This window comes from Gorilla gorilla, chromosome 5 (genome assembly GCF_029281585.2).
Source record: "Gorilla gorilla gorilla isolate KB3781 chromosome 5, NHGRI_mGorGor1-v2.1_pri, whole genome shotgun sequence".
In the NCBI taxonomy this organism is placed as follows: Eukaryota; Metazoa; Chordata; class Mammalia; order Primates; family Hominidae; genus Gorilla; species Gorilla gorilla.
The window spans coordinates 165,911,966-165,936,115 of NC_073229.2; the positions used below are offsets into that span (position 1 = coordinate 165,911,966).

At 34.6% G+C, this 24,150-nt stretch overlaps 1 long non-coding RNA gene across 1 annotated transcript in view; it reads left to right on the forward strand.

Annotated features, from left to right (window-relative positions):
• The window catches only part of LOC134758775 (uncharacterized), a 117,900-nt gene that overhangs the window by 726 nt on the left and 93,024 nt on the right, over window positions 1-24,150 (forward strand). Inside the window, exon 2 of the long non-coding RNA XR_010134378.1 lies at window positions 1,302-1,460. This is a non-coding gene — a long non-coding RNA (uncharacterized lncRNA). The remainder of the gene's footprint in view (window positions 1-1,301; window positions 1,461-24,150) is intronic.

Below are 24,150 nucleotides of genomic sequence, written 5' to 3' on the forward strand. Positions count from 1 at the left end.
TTGACATATATGTAGTAATTAAAGCCATGGACATGGATGAGATTGCAAAAGGACAGGAAGAAATTTAAGCCTAAAGAGAACTTTGAAAAATCAAATATTTAAAGCACAGAAGGAACTGAAAGATCCTGGAACACTGAAAATGAGCAATCAGAGAAAAAAAAGGAAACTGATAATGAAGTGGAGACTTACATGCCAAGCAATAAGAATGAGCTATTTCTCAGTTTGAACCCAACTGACAAAATAAATTTCCACTGTTTAGTGGACAACTGTACGAAATGATAGAGAAAAGTCAAATAAGAGAGACACAGAGAAATGTTCAATGTGTTTCTCTATAAATCATTGGTAATATTAGCAAGAGTAATTACTTCCGTAGGGTGATGCTAGCTGTGGATTTCTAACTAAATCCTAAGAGTCTTCTTTTATGCCCCACCTAAGCAGAAACAGGTTTCCAATGCATTTCTTTGACAGAAATTCTGATTTTTAAAAAATATTTTTGATAGAAAGATACAGAATGGATCAGATAAATACTGGATATTTCAAAGCTACTGAATATTTCTTTGTCCTAGATTTTGAAGTTTCAATGTCATATATTCCTGAGAAATATAATAGTTAACTAAAAATATGCCAAATGAATATCAGGAAATTATTAAGTATGAAATAAAGAATTATTGCACTTTGGTAAACATAAATGATGAAGAGTAAAATAGACTTATTTCCCTGCCAATTGATTCTTTATAATAAGCATTTATATAGCTCTTGCTAATAAACCACTTAGTTGTTAATGATGAATGGTCATCTATAGAAGGTATAAATTTATGTCTCTATTTCCAATGTGAGTGATCTATATTTTAAAATAAAAAAGCATTAAGAAATATATATGTAAGAAATAAGCACAATTGGCATTACGTGATTTTTAAACGTTTGTAACAAAACTGTATTTTAAATATACTGTGTAAAAATCTATCAGTTTCACAATATCAAGGGTTTCTTGAGTTGCTAAGCTTAAAGCTTAACAGACAATAGGTTTCACCTTCTTCCACTTAGACTTTAAGCTAACTTATTTTGTAAATGACATTGCACCAATACTTAGAAAAAAGAACAAAAAGATGGTATGTTTCTTCTTTCTGTAAAATTTGCTAGTAACTTGAGGAGAAAATAGAAAGACATATATTTATAAATATATACAATTCAGTGTGATCTGTGCTGTATTAATAGGCAACTATAAACTGGAGTTTTATTTACTTTATCATATTTAATTGTCAAAAAACCTAATACAGACAAATATTTTATCTGTTTCATAGATGAGGAAACTGAAACACACAGAGGTTAAGAAGCTTCTTCAAGATTGTTAAAAACTCTTCAGGGTTTATATTTTATACAACACTATTCGACACCAAAACCAACGATCCCAACCACTAATCTATGGTGCAAATTAGAGAGAAAAAAAAAAAACGTTAATGGTAAGTTGATGTATAACTTATACCCCAAAGGAGGTCCAAGTGAATACATTATCTGAACGTCCTCCCCTAAGAGTCTCTGTAAACATGCTAATGGCATAGATAACAGAAAGCTTCTATATGGAAAAGGATTTGGGTAAAACATACCAAACGTGTTCAAATTCTTTATTGTAAATAAGTCTGGAATATGAATATATGGGGCACAGCAGTTTGAAAAAATAAGTTAGTCATGTAAGCAATTTTCTGTCTGTGCAGTGGACAGTAAAAACACCAAAAAGGCAGAATAATATTTCTATATATGTTACACAAATTCTCAACTTGTCTGTTATTCAAAAACCAAAATACACTTGGTGCAGAAGAGAAAGGGTATTTCCAAGGAGCCATGGATGACCGTTTTACACTCCTTAAGAAAATAAATGTTTTATTTATGGCAATTTTCCTATATTGTTTGAGTCATTAGCAGGTTGGGTATGGGCAAGATTTGTGATTCCTGTGGTTTGATTTGATATCTGAAGTAGCCTTGGAAGCACATATGAGACAACCTCAGTTGTGCCTGAAGCAGAGTTACAAATAACTTCACAGATGCATGGCTATTTATTAGATTGTGAAGCATGAGTACAGTTTGCCAACTAAGGAAGCAGATATGGAGGGCAGGTGGTAGGGAAAACCATGGTAAAGAATCCTTGATTATTTGTGATGAAATAATACAATACAACTTCAAATAAAAATATGCTTAATAGTCTTTTTCTTTCCAAAAAAAATATGTTTCTAAGTGATAAAGATGGATGGTTCTCTCAGGTTGAAATATTCATCCATGGAAATAATTTGTAAACATGATCAAGGTCTAAATGTAAAACAAAATAAAATTAACTGATGACCTCAATAGCAATTATAATTCATCACCATTACAATTATTATGTGCTGTGGTTTGAATGTGTCGCCCAAAATTTTATGTGTTGGAAACTCTGCCATTTAAATAGTGTTAAGATGTGGGGTCTTAGAGGTAATTAGACCATGAGGGCTATGACCTAATAAATGGATTAATGTCATTATCATGGGAGTAAGTGAGTTCTCACGGGAGTATGCTCCTGATAAGCCTGGCCCTGTTCCTCTCTCTCTCTCTCTCTCTCTGTCTCTGTCTCTCTCTCTCCCTCTCTCATTTCCTCTCTCTCTCTCTCTCTCGCGGGCATGTGCCCATGCTTCCTCACCATGTGATGTCTGCTGCCATGGGATTACACTGGCCAGCTGCTGGTGCTATTTTTTTGGAGTGAGACAAATTAACTTCTATTCTTTGTAAACTACCCAGTGTGTGGTATTTTCTTATAGTAGCTGAACTTGGACTTGAACACCAGTTTAACTAATATTAATTACATAACATTTAATCTTTAAAATATTTATGTGCATTTGTGATACTTTTAGACTGTATTTTACAAGTGAAAGAGAAAGTCATTTAATAGAATCAAACATCCATTAAAGGCAAAAACTATTCACACTATCAACAGAAAAGAACATTCTCAAACTCAAAGTCTAGCTACAAAACAAAACAAAACTTACAGCTAACATCTTAATAGTGGAACACGAAAACAATATCCTTGAGCATGGAACGTTTTTCCATTTGTTTGTGTCATTTCTGATTTCTTGGAGTAGTGTTTTGTAGTTCTCCTTGTGGAGGTCTTTCATCTCCCCGGTTAGCTGTATTCCTAGGTGTTATTATTTTGTAGCAATTGTGAATTGGATTGGATTCCTGATTTGGCTCTCGGCTTGACTGTTGTTGGTGTAGAGGAGTGTAGTGATTTTTGCATATTGATTTTGGATCCTGAGACTTTGCTGGAGTTGTTTATCAGCTTACAGAGTTTGTGGGCTGAGACTCTGGAATTTTCTAGATACAGGATCATGTCATCTACAAGCAGGGATAGTTTGACTTCTCTTCCTATTTGAATGTCCTTTATTTCTTTCTCTTGCCTGATTGCCTGGCCAGGACTTCCAATACTATGTTGAACAGGAGCAAAAAGAGAGGACATCCTTGTCTTGTGCTGGTTTTCAAGGGGAATGCTTCCAGCTTCTACCCACTCAGTAAGATGTTGGCTGTGGGTTTGTCATAGATAGCTCCTATTATTTTGAGGTATGTTTCTCCTATACATAGATTGCTGAGAGTTTTTAACATTCAGGTGTTTAATTTTATCAAAAGCAATTTTTATATCTATTGAGATAATCATGTGGTTTTTGTCTTTAGTTCTATTCATGTGGTGAATCACATTTATTGATTTGTGTATGTGGAACCAAACTTCCATCCTAGGGATAAATCCTACTTCACTGTGGTGGATGCTTTTTGGTGTGCTGCTGGATTCAGTGTGCCAGAATGTTGTTGAGGATTTTTGCACCACTGTTCATCAGGATATTGGCCTGAAGTTTTCTCTTTGTTTGTGTCTTTGCCAGGTTTGGGTAGCAGGATGACGCTGGCCTCAAAGAATGAGTTAGGGAGGAATTCCTCCTCAATTTTTGGGATAGTTCAGCAGGAATGGTACCAGCTCTTTCTTGTACATCTAGTAGAATTCAGCTGTGAATCTGTGTGGTCCTGGGCTTTTTCAGAGCCCATTATTGGTCTGTTTAAGGATTCAATTTCTTCCTGGTTCAGTCTTGGAAGGGTGTATCTGTCCAGAATTCTTTTCATTTCTCCTAGCTTTTCTAGTTTATGTGCATAGAGGTGTTTGTAATATTCTCTGATGATTATTTGTATTTCTGAGGGTCAGTAGTAATATCCAACTTGTCATTTCTGATTGCGTTTATTTGGTATTTGGATCTTCTCTATTTTCTTCTTTATCGGTCTAGATAGTGGCATATCTTTTTTTTTTTTTTTTTTTTTTGAGACGGAGTCTCATTCTGTCGCCCAGGCTGGAGTGCAGTGGTGCGATCTCAGCTCACTGAAAGCTCTGCCTCCCGGGTTCATGCCATTCTCCTGCCTCAGCCTCCTGAGTAGCTGGGACTACAGGTGCCCGCCACCACGCCCGGCTAATTTTTTTTGTATTTTTAGTAGATACACAGTTTCACCGTGTTAGCCAGGATGGTCTCGATTTCCTGGCCTCGTGATCCGCCCACCTCGGCCTCCCAAAGTGCTGGGATTACAGGCATGAGCCACCACGCCCGGCCTAGTTGATCTTTTGAAAGGTTTTTGGTGTCTGTTTCCTTCAGCTCAGTTCCTATTTTGGTTATTTATTGTCTTCTGCTAACTTTGGAACTGGTTTGCTCTTGATTCTCCAGTTCTTTTAGTTGTGATGTTAGGTTGTTACATTGAGATATTTGCAACTTTTTGATCTGAGCATTTATAGCACTAAATTTATAGTGCTAAACATTTGTAGCACTAAATGCCCAGACCAAAAAATATAATTCCTCTTAACACTGCTGTAGCTGTGTCCTAGAGATTCCAATATGTTGTATATTTGATCTCATTAGTTTCAAAAAACTTTTATGTCTGCTGTAATTTCATTATTTATCCACAAGTCATTCAGGAGTGGGTTATTCAATTGCCATGTAATTGTATTGTTTCGAGTGAATTTCTTAGTCTTGATTTCTAATTTGATTGCCTTGTAGTTTGAGAGACTATTTATGATTTCAGTTCTTTTGCATTTGCTGAGGAGTGTTTTACTTCCAATTTTGTGACTGATTTTAGAGTATGTGCCATGTGATGATGAGAAGAATGTGTATTTTGTTGTTTTACACTGGAGAGTTCTGCAGATGTCTATCAGGTCTATTTGATTCAGTGCTCGGTTCAGGTCCTGAATAACTTTATTAATTTTCTGCCTCCATGATCTGTCTAGTATTGTGAGTGGGGTGTTAAAATCTCACACTATTATTGTGTGGGAGTCTAAATCTTTACAAAGGATAAGAAAGCAAAGCAGCATTATTGCTGATATGGAGAAAGATGGGTGGTCAGCACAGAAGATCAAATCAGCCACCACATTATCTTAAGCCAAATCCAGATCCAGAGCAAGTCCCTACCTCTTCAATTCTATGAAGGATCAGAGCGGTGAGGAAACTGCTGAATAAAAGTTGCAGGCTAGCAGAACTTGGTTCACAAAGTTTAAGGAAAGAAGCCATTTCCATAGCATGAAGGTGAAAGGTAAAGCAGCAGGTGCTGATAGAGAAGCTGCGGCAAGTTATGCAAATCTAGTAGAGATAGTTGGTGAAAATCTAAACAGATTTTTCATGCAGATAAAACAGCCTTCTTTTGGAAGAAGACGATTTCTAGGACTTTCATAGCCAAAAAGGAGAAGTCAATGCCTTGCTCCAAAGCTTCAAAGGATAGTCTGATTCTTGTTTGGGGCTCAGACAGCTGGTTACTTTAAATAGAAGTTAATGCTCATTTATCATTCCAAAAATTCTAGGATCCTTAAGAATTATGCTAAACCTACTGCACCTATCCTCTATAAATGGGATAACAAAGCCTGTATGACAACACATCTGTTTTTAGCATGGCTTACCGAATATTTTAAGCCCACTGTTGAGATTTAATCCTCAGAAAAACAGGTTTCTTTCAAAATGATACCATTTAAAATAGAAAACCAAATACCACATCTTCTCACTTATAAGTGGGAACTAAACATTAAGAATATATGGACATAAAGATGGGAACAATAGACACTATGGACTACCAGAGGGGGAGAGTTGGAGAGGGGTGGGGGTTGAAAAACTACTTATCGGGTATTATGCTCACTACCTACATGATGGGGACATTCCTACAGCAAACCTCAGCAACATGTAACTTACTCATGTAACAAACCTATACAGGTACTCCCTAAACCTAAGATAAAAGTTGAAAAAGAAATGCCTAAAAATAATTACTGCTTATTGGCAATGCATCTAGCCACCAGAAGATATACAAGGAAATTCATGTCGTTTCCATGCCTGCTAATACAACATCCATTCTGCAGCCCACAGATCAGGAAGTTTGGACTTATAAGTCTAATTATTTCAGAAATACATTTCTTAAGGCAATAGCTGCCACAGATAGCATTTCTCCTATATCTGGGCAAATTAAATTGATAATCTTCTGGAAAAGATTCACCATCCTAAAGGCCATTAAGAACATTTGTGATTCATGGGAGGAGGTCAAATATCAACATTATCATGACCTTAAAAGAAGTGAATTCCAACTGTTATGGATGACTTTGGGGGTTCAAGTCTTTAGGGGAGGAAGAACTTCAGATGTGGTGGAAACAGTAAGAGACCTAGAATTAAAAGTTGAGACTGAAGATGTGACTGAATTCCTGCAATCTCCAATAAAATTTGAATGTATGAAAAGTTGCTTCTTATGGAAGATCAAGAAAGTGGTTTATTGAGATGAAATCTACCTCTGGTGAAGATGTTGTGAATGTTGTTGAAATGACAACAAAAGATATAGGATATTACATAAACTAAATTTATAAAGCAGTGGTAGAGTTTCAGAGGATTGACTTCAATTTTGAAAGAAGTTCCACTGTAGGTCAAATGCTATCCAACAGCATCACATGCTACAGAGAATTTTTTTGTGAAAGGAAGAGTTAATTGATACAGTAGAGTTCATTCTTATCTTATTTTAAGAAATTGCCACTGTTACCCCAACTTTCAGCAACCACCACCCTAATCAATTAGCAACCATCAACATTGAGTCAAGACCCTCCACTAGCAAAAAGAAGGTTCAGATGATTATTAGCATTTTTTAGCAATAAAGTGTGTTTAAATGAAAGTAAGAGCATTGTTTTTCAGACATAATGCTATTGCACACTAAATAGACTATAATACCTTGTAAACATAACTTTTTTGTGCACTGGGAAGCCAAAATATTTGTGTGACTCTCTTCATTTTGATATTTGCATTATTGCAGTGATCCGGAGCTGAACCTGAAAATCTCTGAGATATGCCTGTATTAAAAATAAGTAATATAAAAAGTAATGACCTACACTATCACATTAAGAAAGGGTAAAAAAACCACTAAACCCAAATTCAGTAGAGAAAGAAAATATAAAAATGTAACATATAAATAAATGAAGTAGAAAATAGAACTGTACACTTAAAATACACCTCAATGAATTTGATTTAATAATAAAAAGCTGTGAACATGTATATAACTAACTGGAAAATTAGTTTGGTGACCGTAGGTGTGGATTGTTTGACCCCAAGGCAAAAAACTGCATATACAGAAGTGTTTTATTATTTTTCAACATTATAGTCTTCATTTAACAGAAGAAATAGGAACTAGAATGCCAATAGGAGCTCTCCACACCATTCCCATCTTGTGTGTTTTGCCATCAGTTGATTTTATTTCAGCCCTCTAATTTGACCTTGGCTTTCTTAGCTGAACATTTAAGAGGGATCCAGAAAAACAGGTGCCACACCAATACATAGATATCCATATATTTGTTTAAGATGGCCAAGTAACACATAGACTTCATTAGTTTGTTAACATACCAAGCTAAAGCTTTATGTAGAATAGAAAAATACAAATAGAAGGTTAACCTTCCAGTTACCAATTTATATATATTTTTGTTCAGCCCTCATAATTCTTTTTACTGTTAAATCTACTTCTTAAAATGAGGATATGAAATATAATCAACCTTAGGCAATTTACCCAAATCATATAGGAGATTCTGATTATCTGTTCCCAAACACCACAATCCACCTGCTATATCACATTTCTTTTTTCTTAACATACAGATTGTATTTGCTGTCTTTTATAAAACAGAGATACATATCATAATTAGACCATAATAACCTTATATACACAAGTACAATAGATTTTTTAAAATATCATTATCAAAGGAAAATTCAGGAAAAACTTAAATTATATATTCCATTTTTGCATCCAAAAGTGCTCATAGACCCAGGTTGAGTTTGTTTTTGTTTTGATGTTATTTTTTTCTAAACTTATCTTAACTGAAAGAAAGTTCCACTTGTTAATTCTGCTGATTTAGAGGCAACAGTTATGTCTTGGACATATAACCTCAAATTGATTGATATAATGTGTGCATTTTTAAAATCCAGCTAATCCTAAAAAAAAGATGAGTGCCAGATGCTAGAATTATTTTACCAATGTGCCAGTTATGGAAAACACACTGAGAATGTTATTTCTTTTTTGACATGATTTGTTCATGAATTTAAACATTTGACTCTCTAATACATCAGTCTATATTACTAAGGATACAAAGATAATCAAAACAGGCTGGCAGAGTTAGCTCACAGGCATATGAAGAGAAAAAATAGTAGAAACAAATCATTGAATTAGAATGTGGTATGGATTATACTAAAACATGAACATTACATAATGTTGATGGCAAAGAGGAAGTGATTAATTTTATATTTCAGCCTTAGGGGAAAACAGCCTGAAAAGCTGATGATTAATCTGAGTGAACAGATGAATTTCTTAATCCAAAAAGAAAACTCTAAAACGTCTAAATTCAGAAATTAATATTTTAAAATGTTGATATTAGTATTCAAATATGCTTTTCATTACTAGTAAATCCATCAATGAGATTGATTTTGAAGGTATACTTTCTTCTTTAAATATGTTCTCTTATATTCACTTCCCTGAATCTGACTTTGAACATGGCAAAATTTGTTTGTGGATCTATCTGCATTTGTAAACAATGTTCTATAGCTTAAGATCTTTATTCCACTCACGTTTGCCTTTTTCTGGGTAAGATTTTTCCACTGATTATTTAATAGACTACACACTTGTCTTGAATATTTTATCTGAATTATACTAAGCATTTCCATGGACATTGAAAACCCAGCTACAGACATGTATCATTAAATATTGGCTGTTTGGTATCATTATTTCATCCTTTCGGGACTTTAAGAAGAAGGTATAAACATTAACCCAGGAGGGTGCACAATTTTGCAAGGCACATTACACGAACTTCCTCAAAACAAGTTTACAGGATAAATTTTATTATAATTTGATGCATATATTTACATTCAAGAGTTTCATTACAGTCTTCTAGTCTGTATCTCATATTGTAATGCTAGTCACAATCTCTGGGAACAAATGCAGAATATACTTGAAGATATGAATAATGTAGGCTTCCAAAATTGTCAGAGCTGATTGTTTTAGGTAACTGGCTCATGTCCTCCAGTTCCTTCGACAGATACATTGATACATTTTTTTAAATTTTTGTATTCTGCCCTTTCTGTCTTTCCATGTTGGCTTATTGTCAAAGCATCTGTCACCCTGACACTGATGTGTTTTTGAGTGGTTATAAGCTTATTAAATACATATGTACACATACACCATACACACACATATGTGTGTATATGTGTGTGTGTGTGTGTGTGTATTTGAAAAACGCTTTCAACATCTTGTATTTATAATTTTGGAGAAAAGAGGACTTACCCAGCAGCAAAGTATACATAAAGCCAGCAGCTCTGTTACAAAGATAGAAAATATACCCTGCAATCATTATAACTTCTGATAAATATAATTCTGATTTTTAAAAATGGCTCTAAAGCTAAATGATTATGAAGGTGGCACTTCTGTCAGAATAATTCAGATGGCATAATCAAGGATGAAAAATTATCATTTCATAGAGAAAAAAGAGTAATCATACATGTGCAGAATTTTTCTTACAGGAGTGATATTTTGTTATAGTATGAAGACAGAAATATGGGAAAAAGGTATCATTGGCCAGTTTACTATGAAACAATATTAAATGAAAAAATGTACAAAACACTCAAATTCCCATTGTAGCTTTGATTAATTATTTGGTATTCCAATTTAGCAATAGTTGTGGGAGATTATAAACACATATTAGATAGGATTAAAAAGATGATGATTTTAGTTAGAAGACTTTATTCCAGCAGGAATATATTTAAACTATGTTTTATTTATGGGGATTTTTTTATGCCATATTAGCTTGAATGAGCCTTGTTCTATGCAGTTTAGCAAAGAAGAGATTAGAGAATTGGTCTTGTATATTTCATTGACTTCCTAGACAGTGCATTTCCATCACTGCTAGTGATTTCTCGAGCCTTTAAGATAGTTTCATGAACTTTTTTTTGCCATATCTGGAGCAGAAAGAAGCAGCTGAAGATAATGTTCTAAAGGCAAAATTTTGTTGTCTTTGGAATTCTGTTCTTTGTGATTTTATACCTTAAAAATTCAATTTACTGTAACTTACTTGTAAATTCACTATTGACATAAAATACATGTTTGTGTTCAGTTCTCTAGCTTAATCCAAATATATGTTAATCTTTGTCAGACTACTCTAAAAACAATGTCATCTGGATGAAATTTATTTTCTTATTGTTGATTTTTTCATTGTCTTAGCTTTAGATATCTTTACTTACCTACTTATGTTTAGGAATTTCATTTGCAGCCTCATTTTTAGAAAGCTCTTTTTTTCATTTTCCTCTTTATTTTCTTCTCATTCTTTTTCTTACTTTCTCTAATTTCTTATGCTATGTTTGATCTCTTTCCTGTGTGTGTGTTTGTCCTTTGTGGTCTAGTTCCTAGCGACAAAGTTGGTTTTTAAAAATTTTGTAGGTACACAGAGGAGTATATGTTGACACATTTTGATATAGTCATATAGTGCATAGTAATACCATCAGGGTAAATGTGATACCTACAGTTTTGGTCTTTTTGCTTAGGATATCTTTGACTACTCCGGATCTTTCATGGTTCCATATAAATTTTAAAATTGTTTTTTCTAATTCTGTGAAGAATGTCATTGGTATCATAGTCATTTTGATAGGGATTGCATTGAATCTGTATATTACTCTAGATAATATGGACATTTAAAAAATATTGATTCTTCCAATCCCATGAGCATGGAATATCTTTGCATTTTTTTGTAGCATCTTCACTTTCTTGCAACAATTTTTTATAGCTTTCATTATAGAGATCTTTCACTTCTTTGGTTAATTCCTAGGTATTTTATTTTATTTTATTTTATTTACAGCTATTACAAATGGGATTACTTTCTTGATTTCTTTTTCAGATTGTTCACTGTTAGCATATGGAAGTACTACTGATTTTTGTATGTTGATTTTTTGTTCTACAACTTTACTGAATTAGTTTATCAGTTCTAATAGATTTCGGTGGTGTCTTTAGATATTCCCAAATATAAGAATATATCATCTGTAAACAAGGAAGGAAAATTTGACTTCTTCCTTTCCAATTTGGATGTCCTTTATTTCTTTCTATTGTCTGAGTGCTCTAGCTAGGACTTCCAGTAACACATTAAATAATAATGTTGAAAGTGGGCATCCCGTTTCAGATCTTAGAGGAAAGGCTTTCAGATATTCCCCATTCAATATGATATTATGACAACTGTGTGTCTATCAGATATGCTTTCTATTGTGTTGAGGTATTTCCTGTTATACCAAGATTTTGGAGTGTTTTCATCATGAAAAAATGTTGAATTTTATCAAATGCTTTTTCAGTGTAAGTTGCAATGATCCTATATTTTTTCCCTTCATTCTTTGACATGATGCATCACACTGAGTGACTTGCATATGTAGAACTATCTTTGCATCTCTGGGATCAATATTACTTGGTCGTGATGAATGATCTTTTTCATGTGTTGTTGAATTTGTCTTAATAATATATTGTTGAGGATTTTTGCATTAATAGTAACCAATGATATTGGCCTGTAGCTTTCTTTTCTGATGTCTCTGTCTCAGGTTGGTATCAGAGTAACACTGGCCTCATAGTATGAGAATGGAAGTATTCCCTCCTCCTCTATTTTTCAGAGTCCTTTGAATAGGATGGGGTACTAATTCTTCTTTAAATTTTGGTAGAATTCAGTGTAAAACAATTGGATTCCTGCCTGACTTTTCTTTACTAGAAGACTTATTACGGATTCAATCTTGTTATTATTTGTCTAGTCAGGTTTAGATTTCTTCATGGTCCAATCTTGATAAGTTGTATGTGTCTAGGAATTTATTTCTTCCAGATTTTCCAATTAATTAGCATATAGTTGCTCATAGTAGCTACTAAGGATTCTTTGAATTTCTATTGTATTGGTTGTAATGTCTGCTCTTTCATCTCTGAATATATTTATTTGGATCTTTTTTTTTCTTAGTCTGGCTAAAAGTTTGTCAATTTGTTTATCTTCTCAAAAAGCATCTTTTTGTTTCATTGATATTTGGTATTGTTTTCTTCATTTAAATTTATTTATCTCTATTCTGAATTTTTTTTCTTCTACTAATTTCTGTTTGATTTGTTCTTGATGGTCTAGTATTTTAAGTTGTCATTAAATTTACGTTATTAAATTTTTTTATTTAAAATTGTTCTTCTTTTTTGATATAGGCACTCATAGCTATAAACTTCTATCTTAGTACTCCTTTTGCTATATCCCATAGGTTCTGGTATGTTGTGTTTCCATTATCATTTCTTTCAATAAATTTTTCAATTTCTTTCTTAATTTCTTCTTTGACCCACTGGTCATTCAGGAGCATATTGTTTAATTTCCATGTGTTTTTATATTCTCCAAAATTCATTTGTTATTGATTTCTAGTTTTATTCCATCGTGTTCAGAGAAGATACTTGACAGTATTTCAATTTTTTGAATGTTTTAGGACTTGTTTTGTGACATAACATATGGCTTATTATTGAGAATGACTCATGTACTAAGGAAAAGAATGTGTGTTCTGCGGCTCTTGGATGAAATGGTCTTTAAATATCTAACTAGGTTTATTTGATCTATAGTGTAGATAAGTCTGATTTTTTTAAATTTTCTGTCTAAAATCTGTCCAGTGCTGAAAGTGGAGTAATGGAGTCTGCAGCTATTATTGTATTGTGGTCCATCTCTTGCTTTAGCTCTAATAATAATTGCATTAGATGTCTAAGTGCTCCAGTTGTTGGGTGCACATATTTTTATAATGTTTATATCCTCCTGGTGAATTGACCGCTTATTCATACATAGTGACCTACTTTGTCTCTTCTTATAGTTTCGTCTTGAAACCTATTTTGTCTGATGTAACTATACCTACTCCTATTCTTTTTTGATTTTCATTTGCATGAAATATATCTTTCCATCCCTTCATTTTCAGTTTTTGTATGTCTTTATAGGTGCAATGTGTTTCTTCTAGGCAACAGATTATTGGATCTTGGATTTTTATTCATTCAGTCACTCTTTTTTAATTTGTAAGTTTAGTCAATTTATAATCAATGTTATTATTGATAAGTAAGGACTTACTCCTACTATTTTGTTATTTATTTTCTGGTGGTTTTGTGGTCTGTTCTTCCTTCTTTTCCTCTTTCCTGTCTTCCTTTTAGTAAAGGTGATTTTCTCAGGTGTTGTGATTTAATGTCCGGCTTTTTCTTTTTCATGTGTACATTATATGTTTTTTGATTTCACGTTACCAAGAGGCTTCCAAATAATATAACACATTTTCAGTTGATAACAACTTAACACTGCTTGCATATGTAAACAAACTAATAAGCAAACAGAAAACTGACAAAAACTCTACACTTAAACTTCCTCTCCCACTTTCTTTTTGTTGTTTCTATTTATATCTTATCGTACAATCTATGTCTTGAAAAGTTGTAGTTATTATTTTTGATTGGTTCCTGTTTTATTCTTTCTACTTAAGGCAAGGATACTTTACACAACACAGCTACAGTGTTTTTATATTCTGTGTTTTTCAGTGTACTTACTATTACCAGTGAGTTTTGTACCTTCAGATGATTTCTTTTTGCTCATTTACATCTATTTTTCTTGTGATTAATGTATTCCTTTTAGCATCTCTCGGAGGACAGACCTGGTGTTGATGAAATCCCTCAGCTTTTGATTGTCTGAGTCTTTATCTCTCCTTCATGTTTGAAGAATATATACCCTGGATGTACCATTCTGAGGTATAAGCTTTTTTTCTCTTTTAGCACTTTAACTATGTCATGCCACTCTCTCCCGACCTTAAGGTTTCCACAGAAATGTCTGCTGCCAGACATATTGGAGCTCCATTGTATGTTAATTGTTTTTTATCTTGCTACTTTCAGAATCCTTTCTTTGTCCTTGACCTTTGGAAGTTTGATTATTAAATGCCTTGAGGTAGTCTTCTTTTGGTTAAATCACATTAGTATTCTATAACCTTTTTGTCCTTGAATATATATATATATCTTTCTCTAGGTTTGGGCTTCTCTGTTATTATCCTGTTGAATAAACTTGCTACTCCATCCCTTCCTCTACCTCCCACTTAAGGCCAATAACTCTTAGATTTTTCCCTTTTGATGCATTTTCTAGATCCTGAAGGCATGCTTTATTTTTATTCTTTTTTTCTTTTGTCTCCTCTGACTGTGTATTTCAAATAGCCTGTCTTCAAGCTCACTAATTCTTTCTCCTGCTTGATTAAGTCTGCTATTAAAAGACTCTGATGCATTCTTCAGTATGTCAATTGCATTTTTCAGCTCCAGAATTTCTGCTTGATTCCTTTTAATTACTTTAATGTCTTTGTTAAATTTACCTGATAGGATTCTGAATTCCTTCTCAGTGTTATCTTGAATTTCTTTGAGTTTCTTCAAGACAGCTATTTTCATAATAATACTCTGTCTGAAATGTCATGTGTCTCTGTTTCTCCAGGATTCGTTCCTTGTGCCTTATTTACTCTATTTGGTTAGATCATATTCCCTGAATGTTCTTGATGCTTGTGGAAGTTCTTTGGTGTCTGAGCATTGAAGAGTTAGGTACTTATTATAGTCATTGCCATCTGGGCTTCTTTGTACGCTTTCTCCTTGGGAAGGCTTCTTAAGTATTCAGAAGGACTTGGGTGTTGTGATCTAAACTGTATATGCATTAAGTGGTACCCCAAGCCCAGCAATACTGTGGTCCTTGTAGACTCATAGAAGTACCACTTAAGTGGTCTTGGATAAGATCTGGAAGAATTATCTGGATTACCAGGCACAGACTCTTGTTCTCTTTCCTTACTTTCTCCAAAACCAATGGAGTTTCTCTTTGTATGCTGAGCTTCCTGGAGCTGGGGATGACATAACACAAGCAACTTTGTAGCCACCTCCCCCTGGGACACTGCTGAATCAGAACTGAAGTCAGCACAGCTCTGGGTCTTGCCCAACACTCAACGTGACCACTACTAGGCTACTACCTATGTTTGTTCAAGGTCCTGGGTCTCTACAATCAGCAGGAGGTAAAGCCAGCCAGTATTGTGTTCTTCCCTTCAGGGTAGCAAGTTCCCCCAGGTCCTGGGTGGGTCTAGAGATGCCATCTAGGAGCCAGGTACTGGAGAAAAAACTTTAAAAATCTACCTTGCATTCTGTTCCCCTGGAGCTGAGCTGGTACTCAAACCACAAAACGGAGTCCTCCCCATTCTTCCCTCCCTTTCTAAAGGCAAACGAGCCTCACCCCATAGCCTCCACCATCATAAGCCCATGGGAAGTACTAACAGCCTACTGCCAATGTTCAGTTGAGGCCCAAAGGATCTTTAGTCAGCTTGTGGTGAATGCTGCCAGGCCTGGGACTCATTCTTCATGGTAGTGGGCTCCCCTCGGCCCAGGGCAGGTCCTGAAATGCCATGAACCAAGGCCTGTAACTGGGGACCTGATGAGCCTGCTTGGTGCTCTACCCTACTGTGGCTGAGCTGGTACCTAAGATGCAACACAAAGTCCCCTTTGCTTTTCCCTTTGCTTTTCTCAAATAGAAGGAGTTTCTCCTCATAGCCTCCACCACTGGGAATGTGCTGGTTCTTTCCTGAAGCCAGCATGTCTCTGAGTCTCACTCAAGTCTCACAGCTGGGTATTGCTGCGAGATTCTTCAGGTCCCAAGTGCTCTTTAGTCAGGAGGTGATGGATTCTGCTTGGACTGGATCCTTTCTTTCAAGGCAGTATGTTCCCTTCTGGCCCAGAGTGTGTCTAGAAATGTCATCTGGGAGCTAGGGCTTGCAATGGGGCTTATAGGCTTTATGGTGCTCTAATCTACTGTGGCTGAGTTTTTATTCAAGATACAAGAAAAAGTCCAGTTTTCTCTTTCCTCTCCTCTCCTCAAGTAGAAGGAAGGGGTCTCTTTTGCAGCTGTGAACTGTGCTGCCTGGGGTTGGGAAAGGGAAGATGCAAGCATTCCCTTAGCACCGTTGCTGGTATCTCAGTAGGTTGTATATCCCCCAAGTCCACTGGCTCTGAGACCAGCTCAGCACTTAGGAGCTAGGCTTGCTGGAACTCAAACTCTGACCACTGGGATGGACCATTCCCATCTGGCTAGGCTCTGTCCACACATTCCCTCTGTAGGAAAGCGTTAGATAAGTACAGTCTGGTTCTGCTTTCCACTGTGACAGGGAAGCACCAAGTTCAATGCAAAGCATCACAATCACTGCACTTTCCCTCCCAAGTGCACAAATTCTCCACACCACACAGCTGCTGCTGGGGAATGGGAGAGGGATAGTGTTAGCAATTTATGACTATTTTGCCTACCCTCTTCAGTGCCTCTTTCAGAAATATTAATTCAAAACCAGGCACTGTCAGTGCTCACCTGATTTTTGCTTCCTTTGAAGGTGCTCCCTTTGTGTGGATATCAAACTTGGTGTTCCCGTGGAAGCGACGGGAAATGATCAGTAGAACCTTCTATTTAGTCATCTTGCTCCACCTCTCTGCCAAAGTTGATATTTTAATGATGTGCCTAAGATAAGAGTATTTTTCAAAGTTTCTTTAGTTTTTGGCCTGTACTATTGTTATCTTATAAGTTTGTTTATTCAACAAACATTTATTGAAAACATACTGCATTCCAGGAAATGTCCTAGCTTTTGAGGATATATCAATGAAGAAGACAAGTTACAAATCACTTTTTCCTACTTTCACAGAGATTACATTTTAGTAGATCTAACAGTCTAATCTTAAAAATGTAGATCCCTGCACATCACCATGGATCTACTGAAATAGATCTATTGGAAACAAGAGATATGCATATTTAATGAGTAACCCATGTAATTCTAGGGCAGACTAAAGTTTCAAATCTAAACTACTTTCCTCTTGCTATTTTCTTTCCCATGCTCTAGAGCTCTCATACTAGCTGTCTTTATTTGCTTTTGCTGCTATCACAAAATACTTGAGACTAGATAATTTAAAAAGAAAAATTTATTTCTCACAGTTCTAGAGAGTAGGGAGTCCAAGATCAAGGCACCAGCGGGACCAGAGTCTGATGAAGGCCCTTTCCTCATAAATGACATCATCTAGGTGTCCTCACATGGCTGAAGAGCAAAAAAGGGATGAACACTGTGTCCAGATCTCTCATGGTCTAATCACCTCCTAAAGGCCCCACCTCTTAAAAACTGTTCCATTGGAGATTAACTTTCAACATGAATTTTGGAGGTACACAGATATTCAAACCATAGTACTTGCTGAGATTTTCCTAAAATCTGCTAAAATATCATTTAAATTTGGACTATATATTGTGTTTATTGTGTTGGTCAGTACATTTTTTGGGATCTCCTTACTACTCTATGCATTACGGTTTTTATTTTACTTATGTAACATTACAACATGCCCTTCAAAATACTCTGTAGTTACATTTTATCTTTCTTCACCTTCTAACACAAGAACATGGATCTTCAAAATCTCCACTTACAAGTTTAAACATGTAAAACACATTAAAATGGTTACTATTATCAATTTTATGTATTATACAGAGGGAATTAATTATATGTAATTAATTAAATAATATTAAAACAAACCTAAAAGTATGTAATACTTCTATGCTTTCTTCAGCTAAGCTTAGAGATAGCAAATCAGGACATTAAAATGGTCTGTATCTTGCACTTTTCTTACGGTGAGAGGATAAGGCATTATAGAGAGTACTATACCATACTATTTATATAAAACACATGAAAAATGTATTTTTGCATATTAGATAAGCAAATCTTTGGACATATTCCATCAGACACGATTACAGGAAAAGAAATGGGAGCAAGAGTAAACACCAATGAACCTGTAAAAGTGAAGCATTCTAGCAAATTTAAAGTGACCAGCCATGTTTATTTGCTCCTTCTTCTATCTTCTCTTCTCTTTTAAACACTATTTGAACGTCTTCCCTGTGAAGTTCCCAGACAGTTTATATCTAAATAAGTAGATTTTATTCAGGATAATAGCCAACCCCACTTTAGAACTTCCTCAAATTATTGGTTAAGAATCACATCTGAGATTTCATATCTAATCAGGTATTAGAACGAATGAATATAGTTGATTTTATTTTCATTTTATACAGTAGATCCTCTCTTAAGTAACATTCACTTAATCATTTAACAAAGAAGTTCATCCTATCTGTTCCTCACTGAACACCAGCTAAGAAACCAGGAGACATTAAACCATGGTGCCTTACTTTCCCATAAACCCATGTTCTTCTGTTTCCACTAGCTCTACACCTTTATGTCAAGTTGCTGTGACTACATAGCTTTGATAAAAATGTGTAAAATAAGTAAATATGAATAGAAAAGGATAGTTGTTTGAAGGAAACTAAGTTGAGTATTTGAGACAATATTGTCCTTACCTGTTAGCACCAGAAAACAGTAATTCAAAATGCACTACTTAAATCCCATTCACAATTGCCACACATAGAAAAAAAATACTTAGGAATACAGCTAACCAGGGAGGTGAAAAATCTCTACAATGAGAATTAGAAAACACTGCTTGAAGGAATCAGAGAAAACACAAACAAATGGAAAAACATTTTATGCTTATGGATAAAAAGAATCAATATCATTAAAATGGCTATACTGCCCAAAGCAATTTACAGATTCAATGCTATTCCCATCAAACTACCAATGACATTCTTCACAGAACTAGAAAAAATATTTTAAAATGTATATGGAACGAAAAAAGAGCCAAAATAGCCAAGGCAATCCTAAGCAAAACAAAAACAAAAACAAAACAAAACAAACAGCAACAACAACAAAAAGCTGGAGGAATCACATTATCTGACTTCAAGCTATACTACAAGGCTACAGTGACCAAAACAGCATGGTATTGGTACAAAAACTGACACACAGACCAAAGGAACAGAATAGAGAGCCCAGAAATAAGGCTACACATCTACTACCATCTGATCTTTGACAAAGCTGACAGACACAAGTAATGGGAAAAAGATTCTCTGTTCAATTAATGTTGCTGGAATAACTGGCTAGCCATATGTAGAATATTGAAGCTGAACCCCTTCCTCACACAATGTATAAAAATCAACTCAATATGGATTAAAGACTTAAATGTAAAACTCAAAACTATATAAACCCTGGAAGACAACCTAGGCAATACCATCCTGGACATAGGAACAGGCAAAGATTTTATGACAAAGACACCAAAAGCAATTGCAACAAAAGCAAAAATGGACAAATGGGATCTAATTAAACTAAAGAGCTTCTGCACAGCAAAGGAAACTATCAACAAAGTGAACAGAAACCTACATAATGGGAGAAAATTTTTGTAAACTATGCATCAGGCAAAGGTCTAATATCCAGCATCTATAAAAAACTTAAACAAATTTACAAGAGAAAATCAAACAACCCCATTAAAAAGTAGGCAAAGGACATGAACAGACACTTCTCAAAAGAATACATACGTGCAGCCAACAAGCATATGAAAAATAAGCTCAATATCACTGATTGCTAGAGAAAGGCAAATGAAAAACCCAATGAGATATCATCTCACACCAGTCAGAATGACCATTAGTAAAAAGTCAAAAAATAACAGATGCTATAAAGGTTATGGAAAAAGGGAACCCTTATACACTGTTGGTGGGAGTGTTCATCCATTGCGGAACACAGTATGGCAATTCCTCAAACAGGTAAAAGCAGAACTACCATTCGACCCAGCAATCCCATTACTGGGCATATGCCCAGAGGAATATAAATCATTCTACTATAAAGACACATGCATGCCAATGTTCATTGCAGCACTATTCCCAATAGCAAAGACATGGAATCGACCTGAATGCCCATCAATGACAGACTTCATAAAATGTGGTACATATACACCATGCAATATTATGCAGCCATAAAAAAAAGAGAATACGATCATGTATTTTTCAGGAACATGCAGTAGGAGGTTATCATCTTTATCAAACTAATGCAGGAACAGGAAACCAACTACCGAATGTTCTCACTTATAAGTGGGAGCTAAAGGATAAGAACTTATGAACACAAAGAAGGAAACAGCAGACCCTGGGGTCTACTTGACAGGGGAGGGTAGGAGGAGAGAGAGGGGAAGAAAAGATAACTATTGGGTACTGAGCTTAATACCTGTGTGATGTAATAATATGTGCAACAAAGCCCCATGACACAATTTGATGATTTAACAAATTGTGATAACCTATTTAACAAATCTTCACATGTATCCTCAAACCTAAAATAAATTTTTAAAAATGCACTACTTAGGAACAAATGTATAAAACTGGAAATGATTTATAAAATTAATGAATGATAATGCCAACAATTACTTTGCAACTCCTTTTAATTTCTCACTCCCCTCTAAATAAAAATAACACTGGAAATGGCATATATTATGGATAAGCATACACAAGAAATATCAAGGGGAAGTATCAATGGACTCATGTTAAAAATTGGTAAGAGTGCGCACGTATATACTTGAAGTTAACGTCTAGGACTGAATCAAAAGTCCAGTCACTGTGGGTTCACAAGGTAGGATCCAATGACAGGTGTCCTGTGTGTCCCCATTCTCTCAAGATATGTTTCCTGTCTGAGTTTTTATTTTCTACAAAATTAGTTTCTAAGAACAAGTGAATAAAAAGGAAAGGATATCACAGGTAGTAGTGATTAAATTGGTAAAAGCCATAATCCTGCTTTGAATTACTTAATACAAATCTCTTTATAATAACAATTCACTCATTAATCAAAGTAATTATTCTAGTACCTCATGGATAAACTAAGAACTTTAAAGATACTATTTTTTAGGTGGTGACATGGAAAGCCTTTTATTCTTTGTAGCTTGACTTTAATATCAAGCCACATTTGGTCTCCCTTAGTCACTGAATTGGACTGCATCTATTACTCATGGGTCAACATGAAAAGTAATGACTTAAAAAATTGTGATTTTTGTCAGGAACAGTAAACACATTGTTTTGAAAGGGCTTAAATTCAAGATAAAATAAAAAGATTCATCTGGGTCTTTCTCACCAGATTTTTTCATCTTCCCCCACCCTTTTCTTCAGTGTTGAAGAAAATTGAAGTATTGAACATTTCAAAAGGTTTTATTTGTAAATGCTTTTTATTTTTATTTCGAAGATGAACAGTGCCTAATATCATCACACCAGCTTCACAATTTTGCTTGCTGGAGGTGGATATAAATGACAACTCTTCTGGAAGCAAGGAGGTGTGGGCCTGTCTCCTGAACTGCTCAGTAGGAAGCTGACATTTCATCATTAAAGTTCAGTGCATTGGAACATTGTTCTAGTCATAACAAACTGTATAAATTATAAAATCCTGGCAACACATTCTAGCCATTAAGCTGCATATCCCTTTATTTTCATTCTGGAAAGCTTTTATTAATTCATAAAATGATTTTTCTTGGTAGACAGAAATTGGAAGCTGGGAGAGCAAACAACAAAAACAGGCCCACTTGTTTCCCAGCTGAACGATTTGACCAGATACATTAGCATTTAAATTTTTTCTGAAAAATTCCACCCATCACCAATTAGTGTATATATATATATATTTTTTTTAACATACCACTGCAAATTCATATCTCCCTGTCTTTTCATCCAATGGTATTTTGCAAAATATTTTTCATTTTAATATTCTAAGCATAGTTTATTACACATCATTTCAACATTATATTTTTTCTCTTTTGGAATTACAAATGGGGTCACCATAAGAGTATTAGAGCAACAAATTATATCCTTAAAACCTGAAGCTGTTCAATATTTGCCTAATAAGCTTTTTCTTACCCATAATCCCATCAAGGTTGAGACAACAAAAGAGTGAGACATTGTATTATTTGCAGTTAAATCATTATTGATAAGTACAGAAAGAATAATAATTAAGAGTAATTTTTATATAACCATTTTAGTTATCAAAAAATGGACTACTTTATACAGTTTGTGATAAAATTTCACAATATAACAACAAATTGGGCTCTTTTTACAAGATATTATATATACAATAAGTTGCATAAAGTATACCAATCCTTTGTGTGTGTCTCAGAGATGCTAACATATAAATATATACATTTATATAATCACCAAACCAATGAAGACATAAAACATTTCCTTAAGATGACGCTTTTCCACGTATGCCATCTTCCAGAATACCTCCAGTTATTCTTACTGTAGACTAACCTGTCTGTTGTGACCTGCGATCATCCCTATATGTTACATCTTCTTAAAAATATGTAAATGGGCCAGGCGCGGTGGCTCACGCCTGTAATCCCAGCACTTTGGGAGGCCAAGGTGGGCGGATCAGGAGATACAGACCATCCTGGCTAACACAGTTAAACCTCGTCTCTATTAAAAAAAATACAAAAAAATTAGCCCGGCATGGTGGCAGGAGCCTGTAGTCCCAGCTACTCGGGAGGCTGAGGCAGGAGAAAGGCGTGAACTCGGGTGGCGGAGCTTGCAGTGAGCTAAGATCGCGCCACTGCACTCCAGCCTGGGTGACAGAGCGAGACTCTGTCTCAAAAAAAAAAAAAAAAAAAAGAAGAAGAAGAAGAAGAAATATGTAAATGAAGTAAAACAGGATGTGCTCTTTTGTTTCTATTTCTCTATGTCAGTATATTTTTGAGATTGATCCATTTTGTGATGAGTCATGGTAGCAATTCATTCTGTTTAATTGCTGTGTAGTAGTCCATTTTATTATGTTTGTTCTTTTAACAGCTTTATTGAGCTGAAGTTTACATACCTTTAAATTCACCCTCTTAAATCACTAACTTAAAAGGTTTTGAGTATATTCTCAGAGTTGTACAACTATCATCATTATTTAATTTTAAAACTTTTTCATTGCTCTAAGAAGAAATTCCAAACCCTTTAGCAGTCAGTCCCCATAACTTTGCTCCTCAGCCCCTGGAAACCACTCACCTATTTTCTGTCTCTATGAATTTGTCTATTCCGGACATTTCAAATAAATGAAGTAAAACAAGATGTACCACAGTTTACCTATTAATTCACCCATTGATGGCATTCATTTGCTTCCAGTTTGGGGCCATTATGAAAAATGCTATGAAAATTCTTGTCTCTTTGACATAATTTACATTAATTTCTGGGTTACATGAATTGTAAACTTGTACAACTAAAAACTGCTAAACATTTTTCCAAATTGGTTGTACAATTCTTCAATATCTCTAGTAATATATGAGAGCCATATATTATAATTGGTGCATATTAAAATTGCACCATAATCTCTAAAATACTTGGTATTGTCAGTACTATTAATATTAACCATTATAGAAGTTGTATAGTAGAATTACATCATAGATTTAATTTACATGTCCTTGATAATTACTGATAATTACTGATTGAGTTGTAAGAGTTTTTTATATATTCATGACATAAGACTTTAGAACGTATATGCATAATCTGTTTTATTTCAATACATGTAACTTGCCTTTAAATTTTCTTAATGATAACTTTTGAAGAGTAGAAAATTTTTATTTGGATCAAGTTAACTTTATGTTTTCTTCTATAGATAGTACTTTTTTCTGTGTCCTGTCTAACAAATCTTTGTCTATACCATTCTAATTTTTTTCTTCTAAATTTTTATGTTTTACCTCCACATTTCAGTA